This window comes from Diuraphis noxia, unplaced genomic scaffold (genome assembly GCF_037042655.1).
Source record: "Diuraphis noxia isolate RWA-SAM2 unplaced genomic scaffold, SU_Dnox_SAM2 contig0001, whole genome shotgun sequence".
Taxonomy (NCBI): domain Eukaryota; kingdom Metazoa; phylum Arthropoda; class Insecta; order Hemiptera; family Aphididae; genus Diuraphis; species Diuraphis noxia.
This window is the reverse complement of record NW_028301711.1, coordinates 40137086-40159018: the sequence shown is the minus strand read 5'-3', so window position 1 is coordinate 40159018 and position 21933 is coordinate 40137086. Positions and strand designations below refer to the sequence as shown.

Genomic DNA, 21933 nt, shown 5'->3' with positions numbered 1-21933 from the left:
AGCATTAAATCTCCAACTATAAAAATTAATAATAAATGTATGTATAAAATAATGTAACATGTATAAATTCAGTATTAATCTCTATTATAAGTCTAATAAAAAAATCGTCGTTTTTATTTTTGTATTTCCCGCTTTTAATTGCTTAAAACGAATGCTCGTTCTAACCGCATATAACGATAGCTACGGGTTATAACGAGGAAAACTAGCTGGCCCTTGAAACTCGTAATAACCGACGTATGTAAAAATAAATTTATCTGATACCGTGTTCGTAACGTAGGGTTAGGGTTTAATACATTTATTGGTTTGTTTTGTAGGACTCCGTGTACGTGGGATATTTGAATTCGGCAAACTCAAAACAAAAATACAAACGTGGACATTTCGGACTAACCAGGGAAACTTCAAACGGCGTAGAAGTTCTAGAAGGTCGTCCATCTAAAAGGTAAGGATGAGGAGGAAGGTGATAGGATAATTATTCATATCTACCCAGCTATATTGGACCTAACCAAATAAAGGTACAGATCGTAGATGAAATCTCGGCGAGACTCACCAATGTTCAAATCAATAAAGATTCTTTGATGTAACATAGCAGCTACAACTTTGACTACGCTTTAGTTATATTTCATACGAGTATATACGTATAAAATATATGAATATCGGAATTCGGCGATACGAATTTCTTTATCATGTATTTCATAATTTAAATATTGAATTTAAAGTAATATTATCGTATAATTTCAGTTAAATCAATAGAAACTCGTTTTCCAAACTCCAGCTCTGAACCAATCGATCAAGGTTATGTACCTAATATAAAATGTGTAGACGCCACTGGACCCATGTAATGCGTTCTATATTATTCAGGTAATGATACTTTAATTTTTATAAGTCTAAGTCTCTAAGAGAACAAAATAATTTTTATCTCGGGCTCATAAAAATTTTTAAATTAGAAGATAAGACATGTAGTAAAAATTATCAATTTATACATAAGTATTTATATTTATCTAATTTCTGGTAATATTTTCACTTTTAAATATTTCCTTTTTTAATAATTTCCTGATATTATAAAGAAATATAGATTCTAATATAATATAATAAATAAAAAAAAATTTAAGAACAAACACATCATGTACCAAATGCATATAACCTATTTAAAAACTATTTTTATGTTTTAGTAACGTGACTACTTTTTTTAAATTAATTTATTTATTTATTTATAATTACTCGTTTTATAATTAAAAATAGATAAATTAATGAATTTACGTCAGAGTAACTTTAACCAAGCAAAGATTGTGGTTAAAAATTTAAATTCTAAATCATTTATACGACCATTATGAAAAAATAACTTTTTGTATGACATTTTCCAAGTACCTGTATGCATAAAAATAATATATATATATATAATATATGAAATAATATAATTTAATTTATGAATTTTGCATGACAACACTCATATTGTTATTGAACAATTTTAAAAATTTAAAATAAATTATTTTGAAGTATGAATGCTCTAAAATTATGAGTTTGAACGATAATAATATCCAATAGAAAACATATAACAATATCTATGCAACATTTATAGCTTATTGAATTTTGGGTGTGCTATAGTTCCCTTATCACCTCTTCCTATTATTACCTGTAAATATAGGTGCATATAGTATTATTATACACTGATTTGGGCAGAGTTTTATTACCAACAATTATTTGAATAACTTTCAATTATGATTATATAAAGGAAAAAGTATTGAGTAAGAATGTTAAATGAAAGTGTGTTGCAACTTTTAGGGGGTGAATAAAATATCTGAGAAAATGGCTGCATCCGAGTTGGGTCCCAAATTTAAAATTGCTACGCCAGTTGGGTCCCGAATTATTTTAGGTACTACACTAGTTGGGTCCCGGATTTTTTTAGGTACTATACTAGTTGGGTCCCGGATTTTTATAGGCACTACACTAGTTCGGTCCTGAATTATCTTAGCTACAACATTAGTTCTTGAATATTTTTTGGTAAGTACTATACTATATTAACATTCTTCTTCCCATTTTAACAGACTTAAGACTGTCTATAATCTATTTAGACCACAGGTATGATTAAAAATGTTTTTTACATTTTTCTTTTTTCTTTTGTTTCTTTTCCATTAAAATATAAGTTATTAGAATTTTATAAAAAAATCAACTTCACAAAATCACTTTTGTGCTGGTAAAAATATTTAACATGTTAAAAACCAAGTATAAAAATACATATTATATGATATAAATATTGCCATATAGGTGTAAGTGAAAAATATTAAAAATGTTAAAATAATTATATAATATAAATACAAACAAAATAATATTTTTTGAAAAATCACATGTGTGTTGGTAAAAATGTATACGACATTAATTTTACAAGATCAAATCGATTGATTATTCCTTCAATTTTTTTATTATATATTATATTATATATTTTAATATTTAAAAAAAACATTTTTAACTATACCTGTGGTCTAAATAGATCATAGACAGTCTATTAAAATGGGAATGAAAATGTTAGTATAGTGTAGTACTTACCAAAAAATATTCAGAAACTAGTGGAATACCTAAAATAATTCGGGACCCAACTAGTATAGTACCTAAAAAAATCCGGGGCCCAACTAGCATAGTAACTTTAAAAATCTGGGACCCAACTAGTATAGTACCTGCAATTAGCCCCTAGTACTCGGACACAACTCAGATGCGCCGGAGAAAATATGTAACTGTATTTTATCTAAAAAATATATTTATAAAAAATTTGATGTTCATTAATTTCGAAAAATATTTCATCAGAACCGTATTTCTGCTGAGGGAAAAGTACACCGGGATTAAAATAGCCGAATATATTGTATTAATAAGTTTATTCCTTCATATTCATTATATTGTATATAAATAAATGATACTTTGATTAGGTAAATATCTACTTCTATTTTGATGTATAAAATAATTTGTAAATATAATTTGTTAATTTGTTTTAGTTAAAAAAGGAATGATCGTAAATTATTGACATTTTCATAAAATATTTAAATTAGTATTCTATACACGTGTTATCAATTCCAAAATGTTTATGAAGACACCACATGGCCATTTGTTGTCTTCGGCTCACAAGTACGTAGCACGGCAAATTAAAAGTTTTCGCTGTTCGATTCACTCTAATGTTTAAGCTATAACGGAGCTAAACGTGATCTGCCGAGAATAAATTTATTAAGTTACGAATTTGTAAGATGGAGCAACAAAGTATGTGTAGCGTCTTCTTAAGAAATTTATAAAAAAAATTCAACTAGCAACTTCTTATAGTTTTTTTATCGCATTGATTAAATTTCAAATAGCTTGAACATTTAACTGAGTTTGTCATAATATATATATATATATATATATATATATATATATATATATAAATAAGAATATCAATTTAAGATTATATGGTAAATATATGTAAGTACTTATTTTTTTTATAAGTGTTTGAAATTCAACTTTTGAAAACAAGTGTCTTGTTATAATAGTGAACTTTTGTTAGTAATTCTTTATTGAAGATTTATAAAATGTTTAATTAAAATTCCAAAAGCTCACAAGTATAGGTTCCTCGTAATCTGTTATTAAAGCAGTTTAAAAATATTAAAAATGCATATTGTTACATTATAGGACAAAGACCTATAAGGTGATAAACATTTTGTTTTTATATATAGGTACCTATAGGCTATTATAAATGATGTTTAATAAATATGATTTTTATTTATTTTTAATCGTAAACAAAAATAGGTATAAAAATGTTTATGTTTCTATTCAATTAAAAATGGACTGAATCATAGTCATTACTAACAAAATACGTAGATAGAGATTTCTGTTTAAAATATTAACTACAGTATTATGTTTATAAAATATACCGTTACTATATTTTACTAATTAGTATTAACTATGTTATACCTACTAATTACTATGATATACAATCCTATAATTTCGTTAGCCTTAGCTGGAATAACTGAACATTGAATTATTTATTTTATTTTAAATTTTAAATTTTAAAATAAGGTCTTTCCACACTTAGAAAAGTAATCATAAAAGATAAAATGTTTCAGCAAAATGTGAGTAGGTTAATGTGATTTTATCCTCTAAAATTCCTAATTCAATATAATGTACACTACCGATTGCATAAAACTCAAAATGTTATTTATTTTATATGACATAATATTATCTTGCTGTTAAAAAAAAATAATAATAATTCAACTAATAGTTATTATTTTATCTTAAACGAAAATTTATATTTTTTTCTTTGTTTGGATGATTGTTTAGCTTTATCTAAACAGAAATCAATATTTTGGTAACTATGTAAAAAAATGTAAAAACAAAATAATATTATTTTAATATCAACTCTGAACTCTCACCCACAAAATCAAAAAACAATAATAATAATATACAATCTCTATAAAAAATATAATTTAAATCAAAACATATTGACTAAAAAGCTGTAAACCATTATTCGATATCATGGCCATACTTTATTATTCTAACGGTTTACAATATATAATATATATATATTTATATATGTATATAAAATAATAACAAAATGATTGGCAAAAATATTTATTCGCGAAATTGAAACGACAAAAGGTAATATTCATATTATTAAAAACTGGTTTATATTTTTTTTTGTATTTAAAATCAAAAAAAATTAAAAACGACAAAAGAATTACACCAATTGGTTAAATTAAGTAAAAGAACAAAAACGTTCATTTTTTTTACAAAATAATTGGGCACAAGCGTAAAGAAATAGTAATCTACAAACACAATATAATATTACAGTGCAACTTATTGTATTGTATAAAATATTATAAAAGGCAGTGTGTTAACTTAAGAACACACATATATGCATATAACTATAATGAACAATAAATGGCGACAAACAATCCCATTAAATCGTTTCGTTTTTTTTTTTTCAGATAACAACATTGACCGTTTTCAGACGATTTGCTTCAGGAGTCGTTTTTGTCACAAAATAAAAACGTCGAACAAAGGAATGTTTTTTCAAATATGATTTAATATTTGAAGAACTTTTAAAAAACATTTAATGCCGACCATAAACGCAGTGAAAGCCCAAAGATAGTCCGCAATTGACGAAAATTATTTCAACAACTGTACAATATTATAATATTATTGTATAGGTAGAATGGTGGATGATTTTGTGTTTTATTGTTAGTAAATATTCAAGTTCTTATAATCTAATATTTTGTATAGTGCATAACATAATATTATACATATGCAGTGTTGTAAAAGATAATTTTTTTAAGTATTCAAGTAATGCAGATAAACACTATAAAAAAAAAAAACATTTTTAGATACTTTAAAATACATTCATATTGTATACAAATAATTTTTATTTTACCTCATAAATCAATGAAACCCAATTTTTACATTTTCATGTCTTAAATTAATTATAAAGATTATTAATCTACACTTCTATACATTGCCATACTATTATAATTTAGTATGATTATAAATTAATTATCTGTCTTCTTCGTTATGAATTGAGATTTTAGATAGATACATCTAAATCGTACAAAAACCAAAGGTAAATACCTACCTTTTATTATATACTCAACTGTATAAATTACAGTACATTTGTACAATATACAAGGTGTCTTACGAATTACGATGATCTGACATATATTATGAAACGGCTTTTGTCGTATATTGAATATGACAATATTGAATTAAAAAAATTATTTTTTCTATATAATTCATAGACACTTGGGCTAAATTTTTAGTATAATTTTTTATTTTTGTTGTTTAATACTAAAAATAAAAAACTTAAAAATTGATAAAAAAATCTTTCTATAAATTCTGAATAACCTATTTGTGAATCTGATTATATAAACAATTTTGATGCTAAAAAGATTTGTTGAAGTCAAGTAGCTTGCATTTTAGAATTTTATTTTAATTCAATATTTTTTTGGTTAAAATAATTTGAAACGTTATAACTTTTTTTTTAAATATGATTTTTGAGAATTTGCTGCCAAGAATATATATCTTAAATTATTTAATTATCATATTATACTATTAACAGTTTTTATCATACGTTTAATAACATAATTTTTTTTCGGATCTTTCTGTTACACTCTGTATATCGGATTTTGAATTGAATAATTATTTATATTTAATACGTTTCAGAAAATATGAAACGACAGATATAAAAATACAAGTTGATCTTTTATGGAATTCGTATTAATTAATGTTTTCATATAAATTGGGTATATACATTTTCACTCAAATGCACGCGTCTATATTTTTCTCTTACTCTACGTGTTTGAACTGAAAATAGAAAATATATAAACTAAAAAGATAAAGTGTCTGAAAAACTGTATTTAATTTTTAATACAGAAACTTCGATAAAGTATTAAAAATACGTATCTGAGCACATTCAATATATTTGAATACTTTTACTCGAATATACATAATAGATTACTGAAATATAAATAACTTCTGCAGTATGCTAATAATGTTATATCATTACATTATTTAAAATTTAAATTTTTAGTTGAACGAAATATTAAGCATTAATTGTGTTTAGTGTAAATACTATTAACCTACATCTTGACTATGTAGTGGTAATTGTAATCTATACGAGTAAATAATACGGTGTGTTAGAAATGTAAAATATTCAGCGGGCATCATGAACATTTAATTTTAATCGAAATTTCGTATTACCGACAATCAAATTGTGTTTTGAACTCCCACATTTTGTGATAAAAGTTTATTGTCGGTAAAAAATAATAAACTTTTTTCTATTTAAGTGAGCCAATAGTGTCATAATAGAACATACTCATCGTACTGTGTATTTCAGTCACGTTTTTCATTGTTTACATATTTTTCATTTTAATGTATCTGTACTCGTAAATCTATTAATATTACTATAGAAAAATCAATATTAATGTTTATACAAATAATTGTTATAAACCCACCAAAATCTTCTTCATATACGTCTAAATTTGAATTTTAAATGAAGCAAGGATTTGCATGGTACATATCTAATGAGCATACTAGGTACGCATAATTATTTTACATTGACCTAAAATATTATTTTTCAACTATAAAATTTTCCAGTAAAAATACTAGTAAGGTTTAAAATGAAATTTTGAACTGTTCAAAGTAGTTTTTTCAGAAAATTTCTCTAAGCGAAAATAACAAGTTACGCACACAATTAATGTGAAAACTACTATCAACAATAACCGTTAAAAATATAAAATATCAGAAAGCCCATTTTCAGTCAATATCGATTTCTCTTGACCTCCATGTATAATATTTTGTTTATAATATGGTATGTCATGGATGAAATAAAATTTTTTCAAACTGTGCATTTCAATAATCATAATTTTAATAATTATTATAATTAATTATTATCAAGTTTTAAAAAAAAACGATGTATTAATTTTGGTAAGTTAAATAACTATAAATTATAATATCATATTATTTTCAATAGTTTTCTAGTTTCATAATTCAAATATGTTTGTTGAAACTTGAAACATTTATTTCGTGAAAGTTCAGCGGATTATTTTGCGTAGCATAGAGTTGATAAATAGTAAAAAAAAATGATTATTTTCATAAGTCTCAATAAAATGATATGATAATTATTTACGATAAAATACAATTTTAAAAATTGAATAGCTGTTAAAAATAAAGAATATAAATGTGTTTTCTCTCTAGAAATATAACCTATGCGATCGTCTATTTAATAGTCATTTAGTTTAAACAAAATTAATGTGAACTGAAACGCTGTACGCTCTGTGAACACCGTAATCACTTATTTGATACTATTCAAATAAATAATTTATAATATTCTATACTTCTCTATTAGGTAGGTCCCTTGATACACCTATTATTATCTCGTACACTGTCTATTATAATTAAATTCTCTCATATATAACCATCCAGTGTTATAATTTAGTTTGGTTTAGAGATTAATTCATTCTTCCAATCTCCTATATTTAATGACAATATTGTAATTTTATAGTGTTACATATTATTACATTCTAGATAGCACATTGGACAGGTCTGTCACACATTATTAGTTTACGGCTCGTACCTACTTTAATATTCTTAAAGTGTACTTAAAATACACTTAAATAATATGTGCATTTCTCTATAATATTTTTGTAGTTTTTTTTTTTGGAATTTCAGATCTTTACATTGTAAATTACTGTAAATTTATTTTAAATGTTATGTTACATATACTATTTATATGATTCTCAAATTCTCTTAACATTATTAAAACCAAATAAATATTTAAAAATAAATAGGTAATATAAAATACAAGATAAATACTGACTTCAGTTTATTACAAATGGCCAATGTGTAATATAAATAAAGTAAAATGCGCTGCATTTATTACTCATTAAATATGCATAAAAAAATCCATTAACTTTAATTAAAATGCACAAAAAATGTCAAAAAAAATCTTTAAATTAACGCGTAAATATAACATCACATCAAACACTTTTGATATTTTATTTATATAATAATTATAAATTTGTACATCAAATAAATTCCAAAAGTAATAATTTAAAAAAATCTACACTTAAAAAAATTCGAGTCAAAACCATCATCAACTTTGTGATAACGAAACATTTGGTATAGGGCATAAAATATAAGACATCATTTGCAACTAAATCGAACATAATTATTCCAGTAATAATAACTCAAAATAAACTAACAATCGTCTTTAGGTATGAGATAAACTGTAAGTGACTAAGACTAACAACATTTTCTTGTATCATACCTAGTATATAAAAAGAACTACTTATCTTTTTAATTTACTTTATAAATGGGTTAAATATATTTTGGGGGAATTTGAATTCTAGATTTCGTAAAAACAGGGTGAAAATAATACATTTTATGTTACATGCATTTTCTAATTAAGCGTGCAAAATGAAAATAAATGTTTAATATCAAATTTTAAATCCCATAAATATTTTTCCAGTCATCCATACTGAAAATAAACTTCACTGGACGAACCGTTATCAAACAAATTCTGTATTAATATAAACAAATTGTACTCAATCGCGTACTTAAGATTTTTAAAGTTTACATTTTTAGGATTTTTTAAAGGAGCTATGGTAATGTAAGTCAATAAAAAAGATGAAATAACCTCTAATATTGTCATAGCTACTATATTTTTTAACAACGCTGCAACCTTTAGTATTTTAATCACAACATTTACAGTATCATATAATATACCTTTTTTTTTTTTTTTTTTTTATTAGAAAAGAAAATATACAATCTGTAAATATATATACAATAAGTAATTTTGATGGTTTTTTTTAACAAGGCTTGATGACGTGAGTGAGGAGTGTGCCCAGTGACACTACTTTAGTATAATATACCTATAGAAATAATTTGTAGTTACATTCTACAGTTTATAAACTCATAAAGTCATATTTTTTGTAAACATTTCGTTACATATTTGTTGGTTTGTGTTTAAGTTTTCATACAATTAAATAGTTTCTAATTTTTTCTATACTTTTAATTTAAATACACTTAAACACCTAACTAGTTTAATTTATTAATGATTAATATTATATAAATGTAATAATTATTAATAATTGTTTTTGTTATTTATTTATTTTTTCATTATTTAAATAAATAAGCCTCACGATGTCTATGACCATCGTCATAAGATTTTTGTTATTGTTATACTTTGGATTGTATTCATTAATATTCGTAAATGTTAGCATTTTGAGATATTCCATATTATAAAGTTTAGTTGTATACATGTATTATTTCTCACTTAATAGGTTCACGAGTAGCATCTACTTATATGTATGCTCCCATATTTAAATTTGATTAGATATATCCAGTAAACAATATTAAGTTTAAATGTGCTTTCAATATCATATTTTAAATTATTAAGTAAAACTTATACTTAGTATAACACGCAATTTGTTTGGCGTTGTATCTTGTATTGATCGTAGTAAATTTTCTTTAATAATTTCATAATATAATTTTATTTATGTAAAGTAAAAATTATAAATGTTATCTTAAGTTAACAAATTATGGATTTTTAAACATGATTATAATTATTAAGTGAAAATAATTTAAGTTATATTATTTTGATATTTGACTTAACCAATATCAGAAATTTAAGCTCTATTAATCGGTCAAACTAAAAAATAATGCCCAAAATAATATGCATCTTAATATGTTCAAATTGCAAGTTTAATTAAGTATTACAGTTTTTTATCAACATTATGTTATAGTTAGTTTTGAAATGTTGAAAAACTTATTAAAATAGCTTAATCTAACAGTATACCAACTGCATGTCGAATACAAAATTATTTGACACTTAACACTGTAATTTATTTAACTAATAGTAATATAAATACCTAGGATTAGCTAACCTAACTGAAAAATTTTATTCATACCATCAAAATTATAAAAGTTCATTACGCGTAGTGATTCGTAATCTTCACCCTTCTACTCCAAGACAAGATATTATTTCTTCTCTTTAGGAGTTGGGTCATCAGACCACTCACGTTCATAACATAAAGCGATTTTTCCAATAATCACATTTACCTCTTTTTTTTTGTCGATGTAAAAAAAGCTAACCAATAACTCGGACTTATACAAAATCGAATTTTTGCTGCATACCAAAATAGTTGTCGAAAAACCACATCCATCCGAAATTCCACCCCAATGTCACCGCTGCCTTTCTTATGAGCACACTCACACATACTGTAATCATGTTCAACGATGTATCAGATGTGGCGAAGAACACAACTCTGACGAGTGCACTTCGTCACCAAACTCTCCTTGCCAGGTGTGTACGATGCCATGAACTCATGATAGTCATCCAGCCAATTATAAAGGCTGTTCAGTGTATAAAAGATTTGAATCTTCATTTAATCATACTTGACAAGTATGTGTCAATACTGCTCTTGAAACGAAAATTAACTTTCCTAAGCCTGCTACAATCCTCAATTCCGATAAACCATCAAACACTCAAACTACTTCTACTAACCAAAACCGGTAAAACCACACCCACTTTTCTTCATACATAGAAACATTATTTTCTACTTTTATCTCTGAGTTCAGCGCTATCATAAAGCCTCTCCTGGCCTTGTATTGACGACTTAACTAAATAAAAGTCAATTATAATTATCTATACCGTTGTACGTTTTCCCATCAATATTGTTATTGTTTTATTTTAGTTATGAGCTAAAATTACTAGTTTCATCATTTTTATTTTCATTATTTATATTCTTATCTACCTTTAATCACCTTATTATAATTTTGTGTACCTATACTAGTTTATTAATATTTACCTACATTATGTTTATAATTTATAATTTATAATTGTGTGTACCTATACTAGTTTATTAATATTTACCTACATTATGTTTATATATTTTATTGTCACGTACTATATGCGTCTCCTGTATTCACATTAATTGTTGAGCTATAATAGTTTATAATACATAGAAGCTTAAAAAAAAAGTATCTAATTTCTTCCAAATTTGAACTTATGTATAAAACAATTTTGTGTATATATTTTTGAGATTTTTTATTTACAGTTGGAAATACTTGTTAAAAACCAAGTTTTAAATTTTTAAATCCTTCAGTATAAAAGTTATACATTTTATAGATTTAAACAAAAAAATAATCTTGGCTTTCATAATATTTTTACTTGTTTTGAATTATTTAAAATAAAGTGTCGATGTTTATTATTATTTTTTAATAATTTTCAATAAAAAGTATTTTATTCGTTCGGAAAACTATACAATTTAATACATGGTTTATTATATGTTGTCGATAGTGGATAACATATTTGGTAGGTACATAGAATAAAATTAATAAAATTAAATTTACAATATCTCAGACAAGGAGCTTAATATGTGAAATGATCATACATTCACCATTAACGGAATTTCATACCATTTATACCCTGTTAGATATACAAATGTATTACAAGATTCCTTATAAGTTTTCCTTCCTTTAATAAAAAAAAGTTTAGTGAAAAGTCAAATCATTTTTTTGTGAACGTTTAAGTTCAATCAAACCCATTTTATTTATCTTGGAATGATTTTCCTATTTTCTTGTAATACAAAATTGAATGATCGTATATACTTGAAATTTTCTCGTTTATACTATTAAAATTTAAAACTATTCTGATTTTTTTTTTTCTATAGAAATTGATAATAAAATGTTTCTATTTATATCTAAGATTTGAAAATTTAATAAAAGGTTCTACATAAGTTTTTATAATGGCCATTCAAAAATATTAATAATTTTGTTTATAGACATTTTAAGGTGAAATTTGGATAAAATTAAATATTTGTATGAAGAATGATAGTTTTAGTTATTTTGTGATATTTTAAAATAATATTCGTCGGTGCTTGAAAAATCAAAGTATTACAAATGAATTTTCAATAAAAATAAATTCAACCTACTGTTTTATCAATAGTAAAATCAATGATTTTAATAGCATTAATATAAGAAAATATACTTATTCCTGTTTGCATAGACGATCAATATAATATATTTAATGAACCAAAATTAAGCTAATGGTCCCTTTAACTAGATTAAGTGGCCTATGATTAATTTGTTGAACTTTATTAAATCATTTTTTCATCCAACCTGGATTTGATAATAAATAGGTTAGGTATAGACTGACAGGCAGTCTTCGCTGAGAATCGTTTTTCGTATACAAAGATTTTAAATCATTGCATTTAAATTAAACACACTCATTACAGTGACCTACACTCTCACTAAGGTATAGCAGATTTATACCCACTTGCGCATCTTATGTAGGTTCTTAGTGCTCCGCTGTATTGATTTTATAACAATGTGTGTTTTTTTGTGTTTGTATACACGAAAAGAAATCAAAATAATACTTCGATTTTCTACTTCAGTTTTTTTTTTTTGAGATAGTGAATCTACGTAGTTGGTATCATAATTAAAAATGCCCAGAAATATTCAAAAGTGTCAAGAAAAATTTTTTTTAAAACAGTGGATTTATAAGCAAACCCAATTTTTCGAAAAAATCGATTTAATTTTTTTAATGTAACTACAAAACTAAAAACAATAGATATTTGATATTTTTACTTGATATATTTAGTATACCATTTTCTATACATAAATAATTATATCGAAATATTTTGAATCGTTTCAAAATATTTATAGTTATTTGAATTTTTCAATTATTTTAGTTTTTTTTCTATAAATGACCATGAAAAATGTTTGTTACATCGAAATAATTGAAAATTAAATACAATATTTTCCTCATAAGTTATTTTAATTGCAAATGAAAAATTTTGAATATCTATAAACAAGTTTTCCTTTTTATAAAAGTTATATTCAAACTTTGTATTTTGACCAACATTTTGGAAATTTTCAAATTATATTGTAGCTAAAAATGTATGATAAATTCCATTTTTATTAGATACCTAAGGGTTAAACATTTAAAATAATGATTCCAATAGATATTTTATACTACAACCAATAAATCTAAAATAAATATTTAAATACAGTTTTTTTTTTTTTACATAGACATTTTAAGTTCAAATATGGATGAAATTAGATATTTAAACAAAGAATACCAAACGGTTTCGATTATTCTGTTGTAATTTAAAAATATTATTCGTTTACACTTAATACTTTTAGAGTATAATATATTTATATTTATGATTTTTAGATGCAATTAAATTATGTATGTTGACATATCATCTTTGCTCGGATTCGTTTTTCTAACACAATGATTTTATATCATTGAATTTAAATTTAACACGTCATCCATTAGAGTGACTTCTCTGGATACCTAACTAATAAACAGCAGATCAATACCTATTTACTTGCTTTTTTTGATATTAAGTAGCTAATAATTATTTTAACTAAAAAGTGAGGTTAACACAACTTTTACAGCGAATAGATTTCATACCTCTTAAACCTTAAATCAGTTTTTTTTTTGTGACAAACATTTACGATAAACTCAAAGATAATTGATTGTTCATCGCAATGTAAAAATGATAATAATATGTTTGGCATGTTTCAAAATACCATTTTTATTTGAACATTACATTATTAAAGATGTTCATTATTTTTATTCCAAGGTAACTGGATACAGTGAAAATAATTTTACTATACTTAGATTTATGATAAATAATTATGTACATTTTTTATAAATCTTTTAAACTCGTATGTGAGCGATTGGATTTAAATTTGTTTTAAAGTTTTAAATACCTTCATGGGCAAGATATTTTTTTGTAATTAAAAATCTATTATACACTTTTCAATTTTAATGCCATACTTCAAAATGTACTGTAAGACAAATTCCAAAAATTGTTTTACTGAAATAATAAAAAATCAGATATACAAAGACTCAGTTTTACATAATTATTTAATAGTTTATACTCTATGTATTCACCGCCGCCCACCTGTATTAATTAAATTGTGTGTGTGGTTGGCTAGCTAAAATAATTAAATTGTATCTATTATGAGTATCAAAACTTCACTGTGCTCTAGCAGAAAGAGGTACAATTTCTATACGATTGTTGATCGTTTAGAAATTAAGTAATGATATTTTTAGAAACAATAGGAATTAATTATGGTTTATATAATATGAGTATACGAGTACCTATATAAAATGACTGTGTTGAACTATAGATAATAGTCTATCATTTTTATTATTGTTGTTATATTTTTGTAATGTTCAAATTGTTGTACAATTTTTTTAATTCTATTATTATAAGTTGAATCTTTCTAATGTCTTAGGTAAATAATTAAAAAAATTCTATTTATTTTAACCTTTTTACGAGTGCAAGACTATTCGGGATATATTTAAACGAGAATATTTGTATTGTTACATTAAACTAATAGGTTTAATATATAAATAGGTTTAACCTACCTATTTCAATAAGTGTATTATTGACTTTAAAATATTTTAGCTTTAACTAACTTTATATTTTTTGGACATATATAAATTATAATTTAAAATTATATTTCTATTTACTTAATTCAAAATATATGAATAAAATTAGTTTTAAATCAATGTCAAAAACCAAATTCACATAATGTTTTGATTTTATTAATAATTTAAGAGGATGCTATACCCGAATATGTTGTATCCGTTTTACAAACGTACAACATAGCAAAAACTATTTAAGGTCGGATAGAACCACTCAGGCTATAGTCGTAACTAAGAAACATAATTTCCACACTATAAAAAAGAGGATATTTTTTTCTATATCGCAAATACAAAAAAAAATTGTATTATTTAAAAAATCATTATTTCAAACTTGAATAACATTCAATTTCTTTGTGACATAAAAAAAATAAAAACGATGTTGCACAGTAAATATTCTCCTTTTTACAGTATGAAAATTTAGTTATAACTACAACCTGAGTGGTTCTATCCCGCGTAAAATAGTTTTTTGCTATGTTGTACGTTTTTAAGGCTAAGACGGATCTACAGCGTCCTTTTAAGATTTGCAATAACGACGTGTCACGCCTAATTCTTTACTTTCTTACAATTTTCTGGATTTATTATTTTATAGATATATTACTTCTGATATTAATTAAGTTTATTTACTGACTGTATAGTGTATACTTAATACAATAGTTTATACATTTATTACGAATAGGTAGTTTATACTTTTAAGTTTAATGAAACAATTTTAAGATCATTGAACTAATTTAATATATATAGTAATTTATAACATATAATTATAGTAATACACTTGGTTTTTTCTTTTTTAATATTAAAAAATAGTTCATAATGTATATTGTATATTATACAACAACGAATGAATGTAACAACACCTAGGTTTTGCTATATTTCTTAAGAGGACCTTAATATAACGATATTTTTATAGAAGTTTAAATTGTCTAAGTATGTGCATCATTTGTGTCGTGTAAATGCGTGAATAGTCATTAGAGTGATTATCTGTGTGTAATTAAAATAGCACGTACCTATACATCCATGTCAATAAAACAATAACACACCACACGAATATTAATTAATTGGTTTTTATTTTAGTATCTAGTGTGTCATTCGTTTGATAATATTATATTACTTAACCATTTTATCTGATGAAATTTCCCAAAAAAATTTTACTTGAAAACGACTTTCCTAAATGTTTATTTTCAAAGTTGTAAAGTTATAATTTTAAGGGTTCTTAGTTCGATTTAAAAAACGTAGATACATCGTTTCCAAGCCATCTAGTTGACGAATTAAAATATGTTTTAAAAAGTCTTTATTCGATCACTATCATAAATATATTGTAACATAGTGAGCATAACCTGGATCGAATCCCCTTAATATTCTATAAATACTTACTATGATGTATATTTATCAACGTACCACTCGCCGTATAATATACAATATAATAAATATTACGTCCAGTGAGATATCGCTGGACAAATTACGCTCAGATTTATTGTTATTGTTATTTTTTTTTTTTTTTTTTTTGTTATTGAATACATATAATTTCGATTACAGGGGATATTTTTCCGATTTGTTATTTCACAAATTGCAGCCTTATCCACGCGCAGAGAAAAAAATAGAGTTTTTCAACTTTTCCTCTATAAATGGTTAATTTAATGTCATATACACAGCAGGGCTATTCTCCGAAAGAGATGAATAATTCAATGTCAAATTAATGTAATACAATAATTGAAAGAAAAATTAAACAATATATTTAAATAAATACTATACATAAAAAAAAGTATAAAGAAGAAGCGTATAGAAGAAGAATTCATCTAAGGTATTCAAAATATGATAGAATGATTGACGTAATTCATAGAATACAAAGTTTGAATGCCATACGTGCAACAAGAATTGACCGCACGTGCCAGCAACAGAATCGGTATAGGTAGCGCGTGGCAACGTTTCACGTCGCCAAACAATTTCCTGGAAATTTGGTGTCGGAAATTTGAAATTACTTGATTTTTTTTTTTACCGTTTTCACTGCCGCAACAATTGTCAATTGGAGTATTTATTTTATAATATATGTAATAACACTATGATGTGTCATTAACTTACCTGTTAATGAGTTTTTGCGATTAATAATTATAAAATAATTATTTTTAGTTGATGATAAATGGTAATACTTTTCTCACAATATATTTTTATATATACGTAATCGTCAAACGATTTAATAAATATGTTTTTAGAAATTCTAATTTCCTCACTGAATCATCATTCAAAAATAAATTAATATCTCTATAAAACCACAGGCCAATATAGAAAATATGACACTCGCAGATTACCTGTGGTTTAAAATCTCAGCCACCAAAAAACACGCAAACTAACCAGCACCAGCTTACCCGAGTTACAGAAACGTATATTACCGGCATGTCCAAAGTCCATGGTCATCCAATTTGGTTAATCCATGCAATATTTTAATTTTAGGATTTCAGGAATTTTTAAATAGGTTAGTTAATTAAATAATCTAACAAAACAATTATGGTAATGTGTTATGTATATTTATTTTAATTTATGTGCTCACAATATAGCCAATAATATAATATTTAATATAATACATAGTAATATTAAATATTTTTAAGGGTATGTATAAGGTTTAAGCAAACATTAATATTTGTTGGATAAAGCATTATCTTCTTTTATAAACAAATTTGTTATAATTTAACAGAGTAAAATATTATAATCTAAAAACAGTTTAAACAATGCATTTATTGGATAATTTTTTAGCTATACATTAAACAATTTTATAACTTTTAAAACTTTTAACGAGGTATAATAACTGGCCGAAGCTAAGATACAATAAAATATTTAACTTCATGAACAGCTGAGCGTTTGTATATAATATCTCTACGTAATAAACTATAATAATTACAATGAGTTAAACAAACTAATAATATTTATTAGTACCTACCTATATTATAAAAAAAAAAAAAAAATTTTGTGTGAGGGGTGTGGAGTGGCCGAGCGGACTAAGGCGTCTGTTGCCATGCACGCAGTCGCCGGTTCGAACCTCGGTCACGGGCGGCATCGCTCTTTGGGCATTTTCGCGATGTTTGGAGAGAGAGGCCACCGCCCCCCAACCGGGCATGGCAGAAACCTACGAGTGCCCATTCAAAATTCTGCCAAAATACCCACGTGTTTAAAACCTACTGTACCTTCCCCTAAAGTTCCCCCACGCTAATGACCTCAGTTGTCGAAGCCTTAACACTAAAAAAAAAATTATGTTTGAAAATAGTATTGACTTAATCTACTTTAAAAAAATGTATATATATATTTAAGAGAAACATTTCTTAAGTTTTTAGTTAATAGTCGGACATTGGTTCTAAATATAATATATTATAATAATATATATTGAATTTTTTAATTAAACTATAACATCAATAATGAATTAAAAACAATAAGTTTATGTATTTTATAATTCATTAATTTATATTTATTTATTAAACTAATAGTCAAATATTTTTTTCTACCATAATCTGCATTTATATTATCATTGAATAATTTATTACTATTATCATAGATTATATCACACCACGCTGCTTAATTATCAGGTGGTTACTCATCCAAAAACAAGCAACATAGAAGTAGACATTGTAAAAACTACCTCAGTTGCACATCTGTGATTTCGCGTAGTACGTTAATATATTATATTATTTAAATAATTTAATTATAACATTATTATTGATGTAAATAAACTATCAAGTTGCATATACCTTTTGCAATTTTATCTAGTTGTTAGTTTATTATCAACCCCAAACTTAATCGTATTGAAATACAACGATTAATAATTTAATACTTAAATCTTTAAGATTTCATACGATTGAATTGCATAACCACTGCACTGAAGTCTAAATTTGTATGACTAAACGGTTCTTGTTGTCCCCTAAAAATATTTTTCCCTAATATAACCATGACGAGCGCAACATTAACGATGATAATGTTTTTATTTTAGGTGTTCTGTTCTATTAAAATGTCAAGATAAATTACTGAAGTCAAATATCTAGGCGTTAATGGATCTGTCGATAGGTTTTTTATTTTTTTGAAGATTTGTGCCTGACAAGCTGTTGTCTTTTGCCTAAATCACATATAAATAATTTATCAAGCATAAGATAGAAAATCATTTGAAAAATTTGAAAATTGCATGTATTTACGCTTATATATTAAGATAAGAAATAAGAATCAATTTCTATGATTAAATAATGGCGTTTATACTCACTACAATACTGTCTAACAAAAAATAATAATAATAGTATGTGTATTGTTCAATGCAATACTAGAATAATAATTTAATAGCTCAATTTTAGCCACTGTTGCGGTCTCATAATAATAATAACAATTACTATTATTATAATAAAATTCATACCTAGAACTACTATTCTATTAGTTATTACAAAACATTTGAAACATAAATTATTTTTCAATTAATAAGAGTGACAACAAAATTTTGAACAAAATGCATTAGTAGTACTGCAATGCAATGCAATTTTCATTTTTATCAATAAAATAAAATTATTCGAAGATTAATGTTATATCAATGATAAATTGCATTACAAAAAAATTTAACGCCATAATGTTCTACACAGATATGTGCCACTTTTGCCTATACGAGACGCCGTGCTACATTAATAAAATATACAATATTAGATTTAACTACGATGCTACGTCAACAATTCGCTAAAATTCAATTTTATAACATATAAGTTCACTACTCAATGAACTATATCGAAATTTAGAACTTTGATTCTGCGCTAAGGCGTATCTATGTCGACGGCGATAGAGTATCTAACAATAATCATTACATGTATCCTGCATTCTTTTCCATTACTTTTATAATCTTATATTATTTTTATATTATACCAATGTTTTTTTTTTACTTTAATAACATAATATACTACAATTTGGATATACATTAGTTAAGCTCTTAAAGCATGCGTAAACAAATTTCACGACATTAATAGACAATAGCTATAAGACTACACTTACAATTTATTACCTAAAAACTATATACTTATACTAGGTACTTGAGTACCTTAGGTGTGCATTGCATAATATTACAAACATCAAATATGCATACTTATGTGTGTTCATGATGTATTAAGATTATAAAGATTATAACTTTATTAAGATGGTTGAAAGCATCGTGCATTTCCTGTGAATTATTCGCGAATAACCAATTTATATAACACACGCGGTCTGGTAGATACTGCGGTTTTGTGAGTACTGTAACAACTAAATGATAATTTAAGTGTGTCCCCAGCAACGTTCAGTTCTATATTCGGAAACCATATGAACTTCACTGTATATATCCGATAAAAATTAGATATTTTGTCCGCTTTACGAGAAACTAATTCAAATCATCTAAAAATCCCGACAAGATAACTCTTAACTAAAATAATCGTGTTTAAATTATGTAAAGTATATTTATTTATTTATTTTTTGGGGGTGAGGGGGTTATTGTGGAAATAGATTTTGAATGACTTTTTTATTTTCTTAAAAATAAAATACTGACGTGAAAACTCAAAGTTTAAAAAAAAAAATTAGTTTTCAACATAATATATCAAGTTAACTTCCTCGATAATCTAGAAAAGAGGCCGGTAAACTCAAATAGTTTTTATAAAATTTAAATCCAATTATTCTAAATACGCATTGTAATTTAAAGTTTAATTTCTAAATCATGAAATAAAATATGCATCTTTCGACCTCCTTAAGTAATCCACATTTGATTAAAATAAATATGATATTTTAATTTTTTTAAGTTTCTTACGTCAAATATATTAAAAGTATTATAAAGTTGTTGAATGTTTTGATACAATTTAATTTCATTAAATCTATAACGTTTTGTTTATTAGAGTTTTTTGAGTTTTATAAGCATTGTTTTTTTTATTTTTATTATTATTATTTTATCAATATTGTAATAAGTATGCAATGCTTCATATAATTTTTAGCTGTGTTTGATTTAAATGCATATTAAATTAATAATGAGGTATAAAATGTTTAATTCGAGATAATTCATTTTTGATTCGCTTTTTCAATAGTTATGTGTATTTATTAATTTGAAGTTTTTCCACATAAATTATATTATAAAGTTATTATAGGTACTTTTAAATTGATTTTATATTCGATTTCACTACAGTTTTAAATTCAGGCAAAAACAAAAAATTTTCTTTTTCCAATAATATCTTAAAATATGTAAGTATTTCTATGTTATTATAAAACTAATAATCAGCCTTATGATTGAAGCAACATTTTTTTGTTTTTAGAAGAATCGGATAAAATTAAACAATACCTACAATACAATTTTCAGACAAGTTCAAAATTCTGAAGTTTCTAAAATTATAAATAATAATAATAATATATATTAATAAAATGGAATAATAATTATTATAAAGTTTATTTTAATTAAAAACAATTGTCATTGTCTTTTATACATCAACAGAACACTTTCGTATCACTCTTTTCTCCCGATATCCATCTATTCGTAAACTTTCGAGACCCTATTGTTATGTACTCAATTATATATCCTTTATTAAGAATTCTGGCTGCTTAATTTAACGAAAACCTGTTTTACATTTATTGTGTTCAAATAACTGACCACGTCAATACGCCGATGTCAACTTAAAAATAATATTAAGCTGTAAATGATAAACCAATCAGCATTTATACTAAAAATGCGAATTTTATCGATGCATCAGATTTTTAAAAATGTATGACTAGAACGAAACACATTGATCAAATGTTCAACACATTTGTGACTTTTTTAATGAAAAGTTGAAATGTTGCTCTAAATTATATACCAAAACAATCTTTGAAAAATATAATTGAGTATTTAACCAACATGATAAAACTAAATCCATTTACTATTCTTATTAATTAAATTATAATTATTAAAATACATCTTAATAAATGTAGTACATAGGCCACACCAGAATAACACATGGCTACCTAATGTCCCGAGATAATCC

General features: G+C 24.8%; 1 long non-coding RNA gene across 1 annotated transcript in view; it reads left to right on the top strand.

Annotated features, from left to right (window-relative positions):
• Window positions 1-5752, top strand: part of LOC149060676 (uncharacterized) — a 39272-nt gene extending 33520 nt beyond the window's left edge. Inside the window, exons 2-4 of the long non-coding RNA XR_016189719.1 lie at window positions 315-439; window positions 739-858; window positions 4941-5752. This is a non-coding gene — a long non-coding RNA (uncharacterized LOC149060676). The remainder of the gene's footprint in view (window positions 1-314; window positions 440-738; window positions 859-4940) is intronic.
• Window positions 5753-21933: the final 16181 nt, after the last annotated feature.